At 49.6% G+C, this 20474-nt stretch overlaps 1 protein-coding gene across 7 annotated transcripts in view; it reads left to right on the top strand.

The window, feature by feature from the left end:
- SEC22C (SEC22 homolog C, vesicle trafficking protein) overlaps positions 1-20474 on the top strand; it is a 76389-nt gene that overhangs the window by 40589 nt on the left and 15326 nt on the right. For 2 of the 7 annotated variants that reach the window (XM_075827807.1, XM_075827801.1), the window contains exons 1-2: positions 14403-14505; positions 19796-19919. The gene's annotated coding sequence lies outside the window, so the exon portion shown is untranslated. Of the gene's footprint in view, positions 1-13482; positions 13679-13793; positions 13880-14402; positions 14506-19434; positions 19703-19795; positions 19920-20474 lie in introns of those variants that run through there. The other 5 variants (XM_075827802.1, XM_075827804.1, XM_075827805.1 and 2 more) reach the window with 5 other exon arrangements.

Genomic DNA, 20474 nt, shown 5'->3' with positions numbered 1-20474 from the left:
CACAGTATAATGCCCCCATAGCTGCTCCCACACAGTATAATGCCTCCATAGCTGCCACCACACAGTATAATACCCCCATAGCTGCCACCACACAGTATAATGCCTCCATAGCTGCCCCCACACAGTATAATACCCCCATAGCTGCCCCCACACAGTATAATACCCCCATAGCTGCCCCACACAGTATAATGCCTCCATAGCTGCCACCACACAGTATAATACCCCCATAGCTGCCACCACACAGTATAATGCCTCCATAGCTGCTCCCACACAGTATAATACCCCCATAGCTGCCCCCACACAGTATAATGCCTCCATAGCTGCCCCATACAGTATAATGCCTCCATAGCTGCCCCCACACAGTATAATGCCTCCATAGCTGCCCCCACACAGTATAATGCCTCCATAGCTGCCCCCACACAGTATAATGCCTCCATAGCTGCCCCCACACAGTATAATGCCTCCATAGCTGCCCCCACACAGTATAATGCCTCCATAGCTGCTCCCACACAGTATAATGCCCCCATAACTGCCTCCACACAGTATAATGCCTCCATAGCTGCCACCACACAGTATAATGCCTCCATAGCTGCTCCCACACAGTATAATACCCCCATAGCTGCCCCCACACAGTATAATGCCTCCATAGCTGCCCCCACACAGTATAATACCCCATAGCTGCCCCCACACAGTATAATGCCCCCATAGCTGCCCCCACACAGTATAATGCCTCCATAGCTGCCCCCACAGTATAATGCCTCCATAGCTGCTCCCACACAGTATAATGCCTCCATAGCTGCTCCCACACAGTATAATACCCCATAGCTGCCCCCACACAGTATAATGCCCCCATAGCTGCCCCCACACAGTATAATGCCTCCATAGCTGCTCCCACACAGTATAATAACCCATAGCTGCCCCCACACAGTATAATGCCCCCATAGCTGCCACCACACAGTATAATACCCCATAGCTGCCACCATACAGTATAATGCTCCCATAGCTGCCACCACACAGTATAATGCCCCCATAGCTGACACCACACAGTATAATGCCCCCATAGCTGACACCACACAGTATAATGCCCCCATAGCTGACACCACACAGTATAATACCCCATAGCTGCCCCCACACAGTATAATGCCCCCATAGCTGCCACCACACAGTATAATGCCCCCATAGCTGCCCCCACACAGTATAATGCCCCCATAGCTGCCACCACACAGTATAATGCCCCCATAGCTGCCCCATACAGTATAATGCCCCCATAGCTGCCCCCACACAGTATAATGCCCCCATAGCTGCCACCATACAGTATAATGCCCCATAGCTGACACCACACAGTATAATGTCCCCATAGCTGACACCACACAGTATAATGCCCCTCATAGCTGCCACCACACAGTATAATGCCCCCATAGCTGACACCACACAGTATAATGCCCCCATAGCTGCCCCCACACAGTATAATGCCCCCATAGCTGACACCACACAGTATAATGCCCCTCATAGCTGCCACCACACAGTATAATGCCCCCATAGCTGCCACCATACAGTATAATGCCCCCATAGCTGACACCACACAGTATAATACCCCCATAGCTGCCCCCACACAGTATAATGCCCCCATAGCTGACACCACACAGTATAATGCCCCCATAGCTGCCACCATACAGTATAATGCCCCCATAGCTGCCACCACACAGTATAATGCCCCTCATAGCTGCCACCACACAGTATAATGCCTCCATAGCTGCCACCATACAGTATAATGTCCCCATAGCTGCCACCACACAGTATAATGCCTCCATAGCTGCCACCACACAGTATAATGCCCCCATAGCTGCCACCACACAGTATAATGCCCCCATAGCTGCCACCACACAGTATAATGCCCCCATAGCTGCCCCCACACAGTATAATGCCTCCATAGCTGCTCCCACACAGTATAATGCCTCCATAGCTGCCCCCACACAGTATAATGCCCCCATAGCTGCCTCTACACAGTATAATACCCCATAGCTGCCCCCACACAGTATAATGCCCCCATAGCTGCCCCCACACAGTATAATGCCTCCATAGCTGCCACCACACAGTATAATGCCTCCATAGCTGCCACCACACAGTATAATGCCTCCATAGCTGCCACCACACAGTATAATGCCTCCATAGCTGCCCCCACACAGTATAATGCCCCTCATAGCTGCCACCACACAGTATAATGCCCCCATAGCTGCCACCATACAGTATAATGCCTCCATAGCTGCCCCCACAGTATAATGCCCCCATAGCTGCCCCCACAGTATAATGCCTCCATAGCTGCCACCACACAGTATAATGCCTCCATAGCTGACACCACACAGTATAATGCCCCCATAGCTGACACCACACAGTATAATGTCCCCATAGCTGACACCACACAGTATAATGCCCCTCATAGCTGCCACCACACAGTATAATGCCCCCATAGCTGACACCACACAGTATAATGCCCCCATAGCTGCCCCCACACAGTATAATGCCCCCATAGCTGACACCACACAGTATAATGCCCCTCATAGCTGCCACCACACAGTATAATGCCCCCATAGCTGCCACCATACAGTATAATACCCCCATAGCTGCCCCCACACAGTATAATACCCCATAGCTGACACCACACAGTATAATGCCTCCATAGCTGCCACCACACAGTATAATGCCTCCATAGCTGCCACCACACAGTATAATACCCCCATAGCTGCCACCACACAGTATAATACCCCCATAGCTGCCCCCACACAGTATAATGCCTCCATAGCTACTCCAACACAGTATAATGCCTCCCATAGCTGCCCCCACACAGTATAATGCCTCCATAGCTGCTCCCACACAGTATAATGCCTCCATAGCTGCCACCACACAGTATAATACCCCCATAGCTGCCCCCACACAGTATAATGCCTCCATAGCTGCTCCCACACAGTATAATACCCCCATAGCTGCCCCCACACAGTATAATGCCTCCATAGCTGCCACCACACAGTATAATGCCTCCATAGCTGCCCCCACACAGTATAATGCCCCCATAGCTGCTCCCACACAGTATAATACCCCATAGCTGCCACCACACAGTATAATGCCTCCATAGCTGCCACCACACAGTATAATGCCTCCATAGCTGCCTCTACACAGTATAATGCCCCCATAGCTGCCCCCACAGTATAATGCCCCCATAGCTGCCCCCACACAGTATAATACCCCCATAGCTGCCCCCACACAGTATAATACCCCCATAAGCTGCCCCCACACAGTATAATGCCTCCATAGCTGCCACCACACAGTATAATGCCTCCATAGCTGCCCCCACACAGTATAATGCCCCCATAGCTGCTCCCACACAGTATAATGCCCCCATAGCTGCTCCCACACAGTATAATGCCCCCATAGCTGCCACCACACAGTATAATGCCTCCATAGCTGCTCCCACACAGTATAATACCCCATAGCTGCCACCACACAGTATAATACCCCATAGCTGCCCCCACACAGTATAATGCCCCCATAGCTGCTCCCACACAGTATAATGTCCCCATAGCTGCCCCCACACAGTATAATGCCTCCATAGCTGCCCCCACACAGTATAATGCCTCCATAGCTGCCCCCACACAGTATAATGCCCCCATAGCTGCCCCACACAGTATAATGCCTCCATAGCTGCCCCCCCACAGTATAATGCCCCCATAGGCTGCCCCCACACAGTATAATGCCCCCATAGCTGCTCCCACACAGTATAATGTCCCCATAGCTGCCCCCACACAGTATAATGCCCCATACCTGCCCCCATACAGTATAATGCCCCCATACCTGCCACCATACAGTATAATGCCTCCATAGCTGCCCCCACACAGTATAATGCCCCCATAGCTGCCCCCACACAGTATAATGCCTCCATAGCTGCCCCCACACAGTATAATGCCCCCATAGCTGCCACCATACAGTATAATGCCCCCATAGCTGCCACCATACAGTATAATGTCCCCATAGCTGCCCCCATACAGTATAATACCCCATAGCTGCCACCACACAGTATAATGCCCCCATAGCTGCCACCACACAGTATAATGCCTCCATAGCTGCCCCCACACAGTATAATGCCTCCATAGCTGCCACCACACAGTATAATGCCTCCATAGCTGCCACCACACAGTATAATGCCCCCATAGCTGCCACCACACAGTATAATGCCTCCATAGCTGCCCCCACACAGTATAATGCCTCCATAGCTGCCCCCACACAGTATAATGCCCCTCATAGCTGCCACCACACAGTATAATGCCCCCATAGCTGCCACCATACAGTATAATGCCTCCATAGCTGCCCCCACACAGTATAATACCCCATAGCTGACACCACACAGTATAATGCCTCCATAGCTGCCACCACACAGTATAATGCCTCCATAGCTGCCACCACACAGTATAATACCCCCATAGCTGCCCCCACACAGTATAATGCCTCCATAGCTGCTCCCACACAGTATAATGCCTCCATAGCTGCCCCCACACAGTATAATGCCTCCATAGCTGCTCCCACACAGTATAATGCCTCCATAGGCTGCCACCACACAGTATAATACCCCCATAGCTGCCCCCACACAGTATAATGCCTCCATAGCTGCTCCCACACAGTATAATGCCCCCATAGCTGCCACCACACAGTATAATGCCTCCATAGCTGCTCCCACACAGTATAATGCCTCCATAGCTGCCCCCACACAGTATAATGCCTCCATAGCTGCCCCCACACAGTATAATGCCTCCATAGCTGCCCCCACAGTATAATACCCCCATAGCTACCCCCACACAGTATAATGCCTCCATAGCTGCTCCCACACAGTATAATACCCCCATAGCTGCCCCCACACAGTATAATGCCTCCATAGCTGCCACCACACAGTATAATACCCCATAGCTGCCGCCACACAGTATAATGCCCCCATAGCTGCCACCATACAGTATAATGCCTCCATAGCTGCCTCCACACAGTATAATGCCCCCATAGCTGCCACCATACAGTATAATGCCTCCATAGCTGCCCCCACACAGTATAATGCCCCCATAGCTGCTCCCACACAGTATAATGCCTCCATAGCTGCCACCACACAGTATAATACCCCCATAGCTGCCACCACACAGTATAATGCCTCCATAGCTGCCCCCACACAGTATAATACCCCCATAGCTGCCCCCACACAGTATAATACCCCCATAGCTGCCCCCACACAGTATAATGCCTCCATAGCTGCCACCACACAGTATAATACCCCCATAGCTGCCACCACACAGTATAATGCCTCCATAGCTGCTCCCACACAGTATAATACCCCCATAGCTGCCCCCACACAGTATAATGCCTCCATAGCTGCCCCATACAGTATAATGCCTCCATAGCTGCCCCCACACAGTATAATGCCTCCATAGCTGCCCCCACACAGTATAATGCCTCCATAGCTGCTCCCACACAGTATAATACCCCCATAGCTGCCCCCACACAGTATAATGCCTCCATAGCTGCCCCCACACAGTATAATGCCTCCATAGCTGCCCCCACACAGTATAATGCCTCCATAGCTGCTCCCACACAGTATAATGGCCCCCATAACTGCCTCCACACAGTATAATGCCTCCATAGCTGCCACCACACAGTATAATGCCTCCATAGCTGCTCCCACACAGTATAATACCCCATAGCTGCCACCACACAGTATAATACCCCATAGCTGCCACCACACAGTATAATGCCCCCATAGCTGCTCCCACACAGTATAATGCCTCCATAGCTGCTCCCACACAGTATAATACCCCCATAGCTGCCACCATACAGTATAATGCCTCCATAGCTGCTCCCACACAGTATAATACCCCCATAGCTGCCACCATACAGTATAATGCCTCCATAGCTGCCCCCCCACAGTATAATGCCCCCCATAGCTGCCCCCACACAGTATAATACCCCCATAGCTGCCACCACACAGTATAATGCCTCCATAGCTGCCCCCACACAGTATAATGCCCCCATAGCTGCCCCCACACAGTATAATGCCCCCATAGCTGCTCCCACACAGTATAATGCCTCCATAGCTGCCACCACACAGTATAATGCCTCCATAGCTGCCCCATACAGTATAATGCCTCTGTGATGGTGCATTATGTGTGGTTTATTGTGAGTCCTCAGCAGAGAGGGATGACTCTCTAATCAAGTACCACAGGTCGCGTCTCCAGCCTATGGACAATCTGACAAGTCAGAGGTGAAGTCCACAAGACCTAAAGTGTTGTCATTGTCCAGTCCCCACAGGGGGTCATCAGGAGGCACCACAGTTATATTCAGCTCAGGTGCAGACCAGCAAACAAAGGTGATCCAATTATCTCCCCCATTGTGTCCTCATCCCCTGCTGTGGCATTACACATGATAGCACAAAGGACCACAACTCACATACAGACAGTGAAACTGAAAAGATGTTCCTCCCCCTGAGGGGATATAAGGGCTTGTCCTGGGGAGGATGGGGATCTTCTGGATTTAGACCTGAAGGAGAGCTGAAGCTGAGGCCAGCACTCTGAAGATGTTCCTGGGATTACTTATTTTGTGGACTGTGTGTTGTTCCTGCATTGAACGTGACTTGTTCTGTCAACATTGGATGCAATAAACCCTGTTGGAGTTGCCCTGTCGTCTCTGGCTCTGTTGATCGTGTATTAACGTAACGAACCCCATGACAGCCTCCATAGCTGCCCCCACACAGTATAATGCCTCCATAGCTGCCCCCACACAGTATAATGCCTCCATAGCTGCCCCCACACAGTATAATGCCTCCATAGCTGCCCCCACACAGTATAATGCCTCCATAGCTGCCCCCACACAGTATAATGCCTCCATAGCTGCCCCCACACAGTATAATGCCTCCATAGCTGCCCCCACACAGTATAATGCCTCCATAGCTGCTCCCACACAGTATAATACCCCCATAGCTGCCCCCACACAGTATAATGCCTCCATATCTGCCCCCACACAGTATAATGCCTCCATAGCTGCCCCCACACAGTATAATGCCTCCATAGCTGCCCCCACACAGTATAATGCCTCCATAGCTGCTCCCACACAGTATAATACCCCCATAGCTGCCACCACACAGTATAATACCCCCATAGCTGCCCCCACACAGTATAATGCCTCCATAGCTGCCCCCACACAGTATAATGCCTCCATAGCTGCCCCCACACAGTATAATGCCTCCATAGCTGCTCCCACACAGTATAATACCCCATAGCTGCTCCCACACAGTATAATACCCCCATAGCTGCCCCCACACAGTATAATGCCTCCATATCTGCCCCCACACAGTATAATGCCTCCATAGCTGCCCCCACACAGTATAATGCCTCCATAGCTGCCCCCACACAGTATAATGCCTCCATAGCTGCTCCCACACAGTATAATGCCTCCATAGCTGCTCCCACACAGTATAATACCCCCATAGCTGCCCCCACACAGTATAATGCCTCCATATCTGCCCCCACACAGTATAATGCCTCCATAGCTGCCCCCACACAGTATAATGCCTCCATTGCTGCCCCCACACAGTATAATGCCTCCATAGCTGCTCCCACACAGTATAATACCCCCATAGCTGCCCCCACACAGTATAATGCCTCCATAGCTGCCCCCACACAGTATAATGCCTCCATAGCTGCCCCCACACAGTATAATGCCTCCATAGCTGCTCCCACACAGTATAATACCCCATAGCTGCTCCCACACAGTATAATACCCCCATAGCTGCCCCCACACAGTATAATGCCTCCATATCTGCCCCCACACAGTATAATGCCTCCATAGCTGCCCCCACACAGTATAATGCCTCCATAGCTGCCCCCACACAGTATAATGCCTCCATAGCTGCTCCCACACAGTATAATACCCCCATAGCTGCCCCCACACAGTATAATGCCTCCATAGCTGCCCCCACACAGTATAATGCCTCCATAGCTGCCCCCACACAGTATAATGCCTCCATAGCTGCTCCCACACAGTATAATACCCCATAGCTGCCACCACACAGTATAATGCCTCCATAGCTGCTCCCACACAGTATAATGCCTCCATAGCTGCCCCCACACAGTATAATACCCCATAGCTGCCACCACACAGTATAATGCCCCCATAGCTGCTCCCACACAGTATAATACCCCATAGCTGCCTCCACACAGTATAATACCCCATAGCTGCCACCACACAGTATAATGCCCCCATAGCTGCTCCCACACAGTATAATACCCCCATAGCTGCCACCATACAGTATAATGCCCCCATAGCTGCCCCCACACAGTATAATGCCTCCATAGCTGCCCCCACACAGTATAATGCCTCCATAGCTGCCCCCACACAGTATAATACCCCCATAGCTGCCACCACACAGTATAATGCCCCCATAGCTGCCCCCACACAGTATAATACCCCCATAGCTGCCACCACACAGTATAATGCCTCCATAGCTGCTCCCACACAGTATAATACCCCCATAGCTGCCCCCACAGTATAATGCCTCCATAGCTGCCACCATACAGTATAATGCCTCCATAGCTGCCCCCCCACAGTATAATGCCCCCCCATAGCTGCCCCCACACAGTATAATACCCCCATAGCTGCCCCCACACAGTATAATGCCTCCATAGCTGCCACCACACAGTATAATGCCTCCATAGCTGCCCCCACACAGTATAATGCCCCCATAGCTGCCCCCACACAGTATAATGCCTCCATAGCTGCCCCCACACAGTATAATGCCTCCATAGCTGCCCCCACACAGTATAATGCCCCCATAACTGCCTCCACACAGTATAATGCCCCCATAGCTCCCTCCACACAGTATAATACCCCCATAGCTGCCCCCACACAGTATAATGCCTCCATAGCTGCCCCCACACAGTATAATGCCCCCCATAGCTGCCCCCACACAGTATAATGCCTCCATAGCTGCCCCCACACAGTATAATGCCCCCATAACTGCCTCCACACAGTATAATGCCCCCATAGCTGCCCCATACAGTATAATGCCTCCATAGCTGCCCCCACACAGTATAATGCCCCCATAACTGCCTCCACACAGTATAATGCCCCCATAGCTGCCACCACACAGTATAATGCCCCCATAGCTGCCCCCACACAGTATAATGCCTCCATAGCTGCCCCCACACAGTATAATGCCCCCATAACTGCCTCCACACAGTATAATGCCCCCATAGCTGCCCCCACACAGTATAATGCCCCCATAACTGCCTCCACACAGTATAATGCCTCCATAGCTGCCTCCACACAGTATAATGCCCCCATAGCTGCCCCCACACAGTATAATGCCTCCATAGCTGCCCCCACACAGTATAATGCCCCCATAGCTGCCACCACATAGTATAATGCCTCCACCACATAGTATAATGCCTCCATAGCTGCCCCCACACAGTATAATGCCTCCATAGCTGCCCCCACACAGTATAATGCCCCCATAACTGCCTCCACACAGTATAATGCCCCCATAGCTGCCCCATACAGTATAATGCCTCCATAGCTGCCCCCACACAGTATAATGCCCCCATAACTGCCTCCACACAGTATAATGCCCCCATAGCTGCCACCACACAGTATAATGCCCCCATAGCTGCCCCCACACAGTATAATGCCTCCATAGCTGCCCCCACACAGTATATTGCCCCCATAACTGCCTCCACACAGTATAATGCCCCCATAGCTGCCCCCACACAGTATAATGCCCCCATAACTGCCTCCACACAGTATAATGCCTCCATAGCTGCCTCCACACAGTATAATGCCTCCATAGCTGCCCCCACACAGTATAATGCCTCCATAGCTGCCCCCACACAGTATAATGCCCCCATAGCTGCCCCCACACAGTATAATGCCCCATAGCTGCCCCCACACAGTATAATACCCCATAGCTGCCACCACACAGTATAATACCCCATAGCTGCCCCCACACAGTATAATACCCCATAGCTGCCCCCACACAGTATAATGCCCCATAGCTGCTCCCACACAGTATAATACCCCATAGCTGCTCCCACACAGTATAATACCCCATAGCTGCCCCCACACAGTATAATGCCCCCATAGCTGCCCCCACACAGTATAATGCCCCCATAGCTGCCCCCACACAGTATAATACCCCATAGCTGCCCCCACACAGTATAATGCCCCCATAGCTGCCACCACACAGTATAATACCCCATAGCTGCCCCCACACAGTATAATACCCCATAGCTGCCCCCACACAGTATAATACCCCATAGCTGCTCCCACACAGTATAATGCCCCCATAGCTGCTCCCACACAGTATAATACCCCATAGCTGCTCCCACACAGTATAATACCCCATAGCTGCTCCCACACAGTATAATGCCTCCATAGCTGCCCCCACACAGTATAATGCCCCCATAGCTGCCCCCACACAGTATAATACCCCATAGCTGCCCCCACACAGTATAATGCCCCATAGCTGCCCCCACACAGTATAATACCCCATAGCTGCCCCCACACAGTATAATGCCCCCATAGCTGCTCCCACACAGTATAATACCCCATAGCTGCTCCCACACAGTATAATACCCCATAGCTGCCCCCACACAGTATAATGCCCCCATAGCTGCCCCCACACAGTATAATGCCCCCATAGCTGCCCCCACACAGTATAATACCCCATAGCTGCCCCCACACAGTATAATGCCCCCATAGCTGCCCCCACACAGTATAATACCCCATAGCTGCTCCCACACAGTATAATACCCCATAGCTGCCCCCACACAGTATAATGCCCCCATAGCTGCTCCCACACAGTATAATACCCCATAGCTGCTCCCACACAGTATAATACCCCATAGCTGCTCCCACACAGTATAATGCCCCCATAGCTGCCCCCACACAGTATAATGCCCCCATAGCTGCCCCCACACAGTATAATGCCCCCATAGCTGCCCCCACACAGTATAATACCCCATAGCTGCCCCCACACAGTATAATGCCCCATAGCTGCCCCCACACAGTATAATGCCCCCATAGCTGCCCCCACACAGTATAATGCCCCCATAGCTGCCACCACACAGTATAATACCCCATAGCTGCCCCCACACAGTATAATACCCCATAGCTGCCCCCACACAGTATAATGCCCCCATAGCTGCCCCCACACAGTATAATACCCCATAGCTGCCCCCACACAGTATAATACCCCATAGCTGCTCCCACACAGTATAATACCCCATAGCTGCTCCCACACAGTATAATGCCTCCATAGCTGCCCCCACACAGTATAATACCCCCATAGCTGCCACCACACAGTATAATGCCCCCATAGCTGCCACCACACAGTATAATGCCCCTCATAGCTGCCACCACACAGTATAATGCCTCCATAGCTGCTCCCACACAGTATAATGCCCCCATAGCTGCCCCCACACAGTATAATACCCCCATAGCTGCCACCACACAGTATAATGCCTCCATAGCTGCCCCCACACAGTATAATGCCTCCATAGCTGCCCCCACACAGTATAATGCCCCCATAGCTGCCACCACACAGTATAATGCCTCCATAGCTGCTCCCACACAGTATAATGCCTCCATAGCTGCTCCCACACAGTATAATGCCTCCATAGCTGCTCCCACACAGTATAATGCCTCCATAGCTGCTCCCACACAGTATAATGCCTCCATAGCTGCTCCCACACAGTATAATGCCCCCATAGCTGCCACCACACAGTATAATGCCCCCATAGCTGCCACCATACAGTATAATGTCCTCTAGCTGTGGAATAAAAAAAAGCTCAAGTCAATTTCTGAACGTTTTTTCCCCTCATCACTTACGCAGCGTGTGGATGACAATTGTTCAAATCATCCACCCGCTGCCGCTGTATTATGCTGACGATTTTCCACAACGAAACACATTGCAGAAAATCTGCAGTATTTCCGCTACGTGTGAACTGACCCTACACCTGTCCATAGTGCTCCATTAGCCGGACGGAGGATAAGAATGTCTTTCGGCCTCCGTCGGGCTGGGGTACGTCAGAAAACCTTTTTTTCGGAGGATGTAATAACGCAGTACACTACACGAGTCCATCCTCCGAGAACCTGCAAAAAACCTTATACCGCGCGGTGCACGTTTTCTTAAGGGCATGACCACACATGGCGGAATTCCTCCGCAACTGTCCGCATCGATGCCGCACAGAATCTGCGTTGCAGATTCTGCAGCGGATCTGCACAAAATGTGCAGTACATTGATGCGGACTAGCTGCTGCGGACTGCGGGAAAAGTGCTTCCCTTCTCCCTATCAGTGCAGGATAGAGAGAAGGGACAGCACTTTCCCTAGTGAAAGTCAAAGAAATTCATACTTACCGCCCGTGTCTTGGTGACGCGTCCCTCTTTCGGCATCCGGCCCGACCTCCCTGGATGACGCGCCAGTCCATGTGACCGCTGCAGCCTGTGCTTTGCCTGTGATTGGCTGCAGCCGTCACTTACACTGAAACGTCATCCTGGGAGGCCGGACTGGAGACAGACGCAGGGAGTTCTCGGTAAGTATGAACTTATATGTTTTTTTACAGATACATGTATATTGAGATCGGTAGTCACTGTCCCGGGTGCAGAAACAGTTACTGCCGATCGCTTAACTCTTTCAGCACCCTGGACAGTGACTATTTACAGACGTCTCCTAGCAACGCTCCCGTCATTCCGGGAGCCCCATTGACTTCCTCAGTCTGGCTGTAGACCTAGAAATACATAGGTCCAGCCAGAATGAAGAAATGTCAAGTTAAAAAAGCAAGACGCATCCGCAGCACACATAACATGTGCATGACAGCTGCGGACTTCATTGCGGAACTTTGAATCTCCATTGAAGTCAATGGAGAAATTCCGCCATGAGTCCGCCACTGCTCCGCAACAGACAGAGCATGCTGCGGACACCAAATTCCGCTCCGCAGCCTATGCTCCGCAGCGGAATTGTACGCATCGTGTAAACGAACACTGCTAATTTAAAGTGAAAGTCAATGGAGAAACGGCTCCGCTGCGGATTAACGCTGCGGAGTGTCCGCAGCGGAATTTAAGTGGAATTCCGCCATGTGTGAACCCGCCCTAACACGGAGCCTACGTGCGATCGGTTCCACGGTCTGGCAGACGTCACAGGTTTTCATTAAACACGTCGCCCGCTTTTTAATAGCCTTTCATGACGTTTGCATTAAACGGACACCACTATAATCTACGGTGATGATGTCAGAGTTACGGCAGACGTCACAGCGGAGCTTTTTTTTCTGCCGTTTACGTTAAATGTAGGCAAAAAAACGTGAAGTGCACGGGACTTCTATGTCAGCACCGGGCGTGATTCACACTGCGCTGATAAGAGGGCGAATTCTGGACCCGTTGGTCTTTTTTTGCTATGACATCAGACTGGACCTTGTCCTCAGTCTGCGCTGGAGAAGCCGCCATCATCCTCCAGTAATCCCTGTACCTGCTGGGAGTTATTATCCAGTGCTGGGAAGAAGACAGATGGCGACCTCGGCTCTGCTATACGACCGCTCCGAAAATATTCCTTTTTAAAGGGACAGTAAATCTGAGGTTTATACTTTTATTTTATATATATATACAGGTAAATACAATCTATTGCTCCCTGTTATCAGGTGTTTAAGAGGCTGACTGTAGGGAACATGGATACAATCTATTGCTCCCAGTTATCAGCCATTTCAGGCGGAGGGTGGGCTTACATGGGCTGGTTTTGACCGACTGACATGTCTACAGGGGCCAATGATTGGGTTGGTATGAATGTCCGTTCACAATGACTATAGGACAGGTAAATGTAATCTGTTGTTCCCTGTTATCAGCCGCGTGTGTGACTGGAAGCTGCAGCTCCTCTTTTATGTTCTATCCTGTGTTCACACCATTGATATTTGCACCGGGTCTCTAGAGCACGCTGCATATGGAAAAAAAAATCGCCACTGACCGCAAAATTTCCTCAAAAACAGCACAAACCGAAACGCAGTTGGGTGCAGCGTATTTTATATTTTACTATAGCTATGAATGTAACATCTGGCCGCACTAAAAACGACGCATAAAAAAATGCCATGAAAAATGCACCAAAAAAAAGCGGCAAAAGACTGTGTGTGAAATCGGCCTGAATGAAAACCGCTTTAAAAACGCATGTCACATTTTAATAACCCTGGCGTTTTTATGCAGTTATTGTGAATTCAGTCCTAGGATGCGCGGCAGGGCCGGATCACAACTCTCATTCTTTGTGCTCACCTTCAGCTCAGTTGGTCGCCCTTTTAAGAATTCTAGATTGTATTGCTCCCTTAAGAGCGGCCCCCCCCCCCCCTGTCTGCACATGCTCAGTCGGTGTCTATGACCAGGCCGGGGGTATTGGTGATTCGTCTGCACAGCTGCCTCACCTGGAACGTCCTGTAACCCCCGCACTGACAGGTAGGGGGAGCCCTAGTGACGTCACACCGCACCATCTGCTGTGTATATTGTATATACCGGTCCTATACTGTGTGTACATTGTGTATATACCAGTCCTATACTGTGTGTACATTGTGTATATACCAGTCCTATACTGTGTGTACATTGTGTATATATCAGGGTTGTGTGTACATTGTGTATATATCAGGGTTGTGTGTACATTGTGTATATATCAGTGCTGTGTGTACATTGTGTATATATCAGTGCTGTGTGTACATTGTGTATATATCAGTGCTGTGTGTACATTGTGTATATATCAGTGCTGTGTGCAGTGGCGGACACAGACTGCAAAAGGCCCCTGTGCAGATAATGTGCCAGGGCCCCCCCCCCCCCCACCCCGCAAACTTCTCATGGCCGACGGTCCGCTTTCAGCTGCATCGCTGGGTCTCCTAAGTGACCCAACAATGCAGCACTAGCAGCCGGGGCGTCACTAAGGCTGGGTTCACACACACACTATTTACGGACGTAATTTGGGCGTTTTAGCATTGAATTACATCCGAAAATGCGGCTCAAAAGCGTCGGAAAACATCTGCCCATTCATTTGAATGGGTCTTACGATGTTCTGTGCCGATGGTCATTTTTTTTTACGCGCCGCTGTCGAAAGGCGGCGCGTAAAAAACTGCCTGTCACTTCTTCAGATGTAAATGGAGCCGTTTTCCATGGACTCCATGGAAAACCAGCTTCAATTACTTCCGTAGTGGACGCAGCAAAAGACGCCTGCACATGCCATTACGGCTGAAATTACGGTGCTGTTTTCTCCTGAAAACAGCACAGTAATTTCAGCCGTAACAGACGCTGCCGTGTGAACATACCCTCAGGGCTTAAAATGTCCGGGAAATAGCCCAATACATATGTGTCCGCCCCAAAAAAAAGTGTGTGTATAGGAGACAGCATAGCATATCTATAGCACTACGACCCTATAAACTATGGATAGGATTAGATACAGTGGCTGAGCAGACAGTATCACACATGATAGGATTAGATACAGTGGCTCAGAAGGCAGTATCACACATGATAGGATTAGATACACAGCTCAGCAGACAGTATCACACATGATAGGATTAGATACAGTGGCCCAGCAGACAGTATCACACATGATAGGATTAGATACAGTGGCTCAGCAGACAGTACCACACATGATAGGATTAGATACAGTGGCTCAGCAGACAGTACCACACATGATAGGATTAGATACAGTGGCTCAGCAGACAGTATCACACATGATAGGATTAGATACAGTGGCTCAGCAGACAGTACCACACATTATAGGATTAGATACAGTGGCTCAGCAGACAGTATCACACATGATAGGATTAGATACAGTGGCTCAGCAGACAGTATCACACATGATCGGATTAGATATAGGGCCCAGCACAGTATCATACATGATTGGATTAGATACACAGCTCAGCAGACTGTATCACACATGATAGGATTAGATACAGGCCCAGCTCGCTGACATTGCGGCTCCAGCGCTGGACCCAGGAAAGGTAAGAATAATAATTTTGCTTCTTTATGTGTTACTGATTATTTTTGTGTGTTTGTGTTTTTTTTACAGGTTCGGTTGTTGGACTTCGGATACGAGGACTTCAATGACGGCGTTTTTTTTATTCTCAATAAAATGGTTAATGAGGGTTGTGTTTTTATTTCAATAAAAAAAATTTCTATGTGCTTGTATCTTTTTAAACTTTATTATCACCGCCTTAGTAATGGCCGCTGGCTGATTGACAACCTCCATTACTAAGGCGAGGCTTAATGTTAGCCGGTGCAGAGTCTACACTAACCCCCATTATTACCCCGGTACCCACCGCCACCAGGGGTACTGGGAAGAGCCGGGTACAAACCAGTACCCGACCAGCTGTAGTGACGGGCAGGCACCGGGGTGGCCGCAGGCTGGTAGTATTAGGCTGGGGAAGGCCAAAAACAGTGGCCCTTCCCACCCTTGTAATGCTGCCTGCTGCTGCTGTGTTGTATCTGGCTGGTTATGAAAATTGGGGGGGACCCGACATCGTTCTTTCCAATTATTTTTTAAATGACGTGGCGTCCCCCCCATTTTCATAACCAGCCAGATACAATAAAGCAGCAGCAGCCTAGCATCACCAGGGTAGGAAGGGCCACTGTATCTGGCCTTTCCCCTCCTGATAATACCAGCCTGCGGCCACCCCAGTGGCCGACCATCACTACAGATGGTCAGGTACTGGATCGTACCCGGCTCTTCCCAGCACCCCTGGTGGCGGTGGGTACCGGGGTAATAAAGGGGGTTAGTGTTAGCCTCTGCACCGGCTAACACTAAGCCCTGCCTTAGCAATGGATGCTGTCAATCAGCCGGCGGCCATTACTAAGGCGGTAGTAATATAGTTTAAAAAAAACCACAAAGACATAGAAAAAATATTTTATTGAAATAAAAAAAAAAAACACAACCCTCATTAACCATTTTATTAATAAAAAAAAAAGCTGTCATCGAAGTAGTCCTGGAATCCGCCGTAGTCCAACGACCGAACCTGTAAGAAAACACACAAAAAATGATTAGTAACACATGTGTTAGGGTATGTGCACACACACTAATTACGTCCGGAATTGACGGACGTATTTCGGCCGCAAGTACCGGACCGAACACACTGCAGGGAGCCGGGCTCCTAGCATCATAGTTATGTACGACGCTAGGAGTCCCTGCCTCGCTGCCGGACAACTGTCCGGTACTGAAAACATGATTACAGTACAGGACAGTTGTCCCACAGCGAGGCAGGGACTCCTAGCGTCGTACATAAGTATGATGCTAGGAGCCCGGCTCCCTGCAGTGTGTTCGGTCCGGTACTTGCGGCCGAAATACATCCGTCACTTACGGACGTAATTAGTGTCTGTGCACATACCCTAAGGCTTAGATACAGGGCCCATGTGTGATACTGTCTGTGGGACCCTGTATCTAAGCCTACCACAAGGTAGGCTTAGATACAGGGTCCAGCAGACAGTAATCTTATACAGTATAAGATTACTGTGTGCTGGGGCCCTGTATCTAAACCTACAGTGTGGTAGGCTTAGATACAGGGCCCAGCAGACAGGATCACGCATGGGCCATGTATCTAAGCCTACCATGTGATTGGCTTAGATACAGGGCCCAGCAGACAGCATCACACAATCTGTGATCCTGTCTCATGGGCCCCCTAAGCCTGCTACATCGTAGGCTTAGGGGTTGTGCAGTCCCTAAACATTGATGGCCTATCCTCAGGATAGGCCATCAATAGCTGATGTGTCGCCCGGGACCCGCAAATCAGCTGTTTTGAAGGGGCCGCAGCACTCGTACGAGAGCTGCTTCCCCTTCATTTCACTACTCGCCCACACTGTGAATCGCCGAAACCGATTCACAGTGTGACCGGAATGAAGTGACAGGAATGAAGGGGAGCAGCTCTCGTACGAGTGCTGCGGCCCCTTCAAAACAGCTGATTGGCGGGTCCCAGGAGTCGGACCCCGCCAGTCAGGGCTATCTTACCTTCCTCTTCGGCCGCGGCGGGAGTTCTGTCGTCTCGATGCTGTGCGCGGCGCATAGCGCTGTGACGTCATGTGCTGCGCACAGCGCCTGACGTCAGGACCTCCGCTGCGATCCGGAACCAGGAAGGTAAGTAAAGTATGTTACTATAGTAACAGGGGCCCGCGGCCCGAGTTACTATAGTAACTTTTTATTGATGTGGTGCGGGGGGCCGTGGGCCCCCCTGGCTTCGGGGCCCGGTCGCAATTGCGACCGCTGCGACCCCTATAGCTACGCCAGTGGTCCACGGGCCTCTGTCTCAGTCCTCAGCATCGCGCAGCTGAGAACTGAGTCGGCCAGCAGAGGAACGGGCCCCCTTCCCACGCGGGGCCCTTGTGCAGCTGCACCGGCTGCACATGCGGTATGTCCGCCCCTGGCTGTGTGTACATTGTGTATATATCAGTGTTGTGTGTATATATCAGTGTTGTGTGTACATTGTGTATATATCAGTGCTGTGTGTGTACATTGTGTATATATCAGTGTTGTGTGTATATATCAGTGTTGTGTGTACATTGTGTATATATAAGTGTTGTGTGTACATTGTGTATATATCAGTGTTGTGTGTACATTGTGTATATATCAGTGTTGTGTTGTGTGTACATTGTGTATATATCAGTGTTGTGATGTGTGTACATTGTGTATATATCAGTGCTGTGTGTACATTGTGTATATATCAGTGCTGTGTGTACATTGTGTATATATCAGTGTTGTGTGTACATTGTGTATATATCAGTGTTGTGTGTACATTGTGTATATGTCAGTGTTGTGTGTACATTGTGTATATATCAGTGCTGTGTGTGTACATTGTGTTTATATCAGTGTTGTGTTGTGTGTACGTTGTGTATATATCATTGTTGTGTATATATCAGTGTTGTGTGTGTACATTGTGTATATATCAGTACTGTGTGTACATTGTGTATATATCAGTGTTGTGTTGTGTGTACATTGTGTATATATCAGTGTGTGTGTGTGTACATTGTGTATATATCAGTGTTGTGTGTACATTGTGTATATATCAGTGTTGTGTTGTGTGTACGTTGTGTATATATCAGTGCTGTGTGTGTACATTGTGTATATATCAGTGTTGTGTGTACATTGTGTATATATCAGTGTTGTGTTGTGTGTACGTTGTGTATATATCAGTGCTGTGTGTGTACATTGTGTATATATCAGTGTTGTGTGTACATTGTGTATATATCAGTGTTGTGTGTGTACATTGTGTATATATCAGTGTTGTGTGTACATTGTGTATATATCAGTGTTGTGTGTACATTGTGTATATATCTGTGTTGTGTGTACGTTGTGTATATATCAGTGTTGTGTTGTGTGTACGTTGTGTATATATCATTGTTGTGTGTACATTGTGTATATATCAGTGTTGTGTGTACATTGTGTATATATCTGTGTTGTGTGTACGTTGTGTATATATCAGTGTTGGGAGAGGGAGTGGAGGATCCTCTTGGTGACCGGGTGACATAAAAAGAAGCCTCACGATACCTGATTATGGCTGACAATAGTGAAATATCAGACAGCTACTTCCTGCTCCAGAGACTGAAGGACGAAAAAGCCTGGAGCACAAGAGACTGCTGAAATACTCTGTGACTGCTTGGCATCCAGTGAGCAGATTCTCCGCTGGTAATTCCCAGCAGTGGGGCCCCCAACGATCATATATTTATCACCTATCCTGTGTATTTGGTGGGAGTCCCGTTTTTCTTCATTTAATCCTAGATCCACATACAGAGGATACGGCTTTAATCTGTAGCCTGTGGGGTCGGGTTGTAGACGTCTGGATCCCACCCACTGCCCAGGCAGACCCCGACTCTGGACCAGCCTTGTGCCCTGGGCCCTGCAGGTAAATTCACAGTTAATTAATTAATTAAAGTGTTCAGTGCTGATGGATTCCAGATTTGTGAATGCAGCTCTGGTTGTGACTGGAGTATAAAACATGATAATATTTTTTCTCACTGGAAGTTTCGTTGCTTGTGGTTTATAATCTTCTGTCCTGGCTGTAATAGAAATCATCTCTCCAAGCAGTGACCTCCTGCTGAGCTTGTGTTTATACACAGAAGCAATCTGAACAAGCAGAGCTGCAGTGTAAAGCATGGAAGTGTTACAGAACAGCTCAGGCTTCAACAGACAATGCGGCTAAGCTGGAGCCACTGATCATAGCTGCGCCCTAATATAGCAGAGCTGAAAAGCTGCCGGCACTTAAGAAAATAAACAACACATGGGGTAGTGGCTGAAATAGACGTCAGCTGGAATTTTGTTTTGTTTTTGTTTGAGGACCATTTAATAGTTTATAGAGATACAATCCACACAAAGGTTCAGTTCTGTTACAGCCTGTATTATAGGTCAGGCCCGGTTGCTATAAGAAACAGTCAGCAAGCATGCTGTCATATACATCCCT

Source organism: Rhinoderma darwinii, chromosome 5 (genome assembly GCF_050947455.1).
Source record: "Rhinoderma darwinii isolate aRhiDar2 chromosome 5, aRhiDar2.hap1, whole genome shotgun sequence".
NCBI lineage: Eukaryota > Metazoa > Chordata > Amphibia > Anura > Rhinodermatidae > Rhinoderma > Rhinoderma darwinii.
Note: the sequence above shows the minus strand (reverse complement) of the source record. Positions and strands in the feature narration are given on the sequence as shown.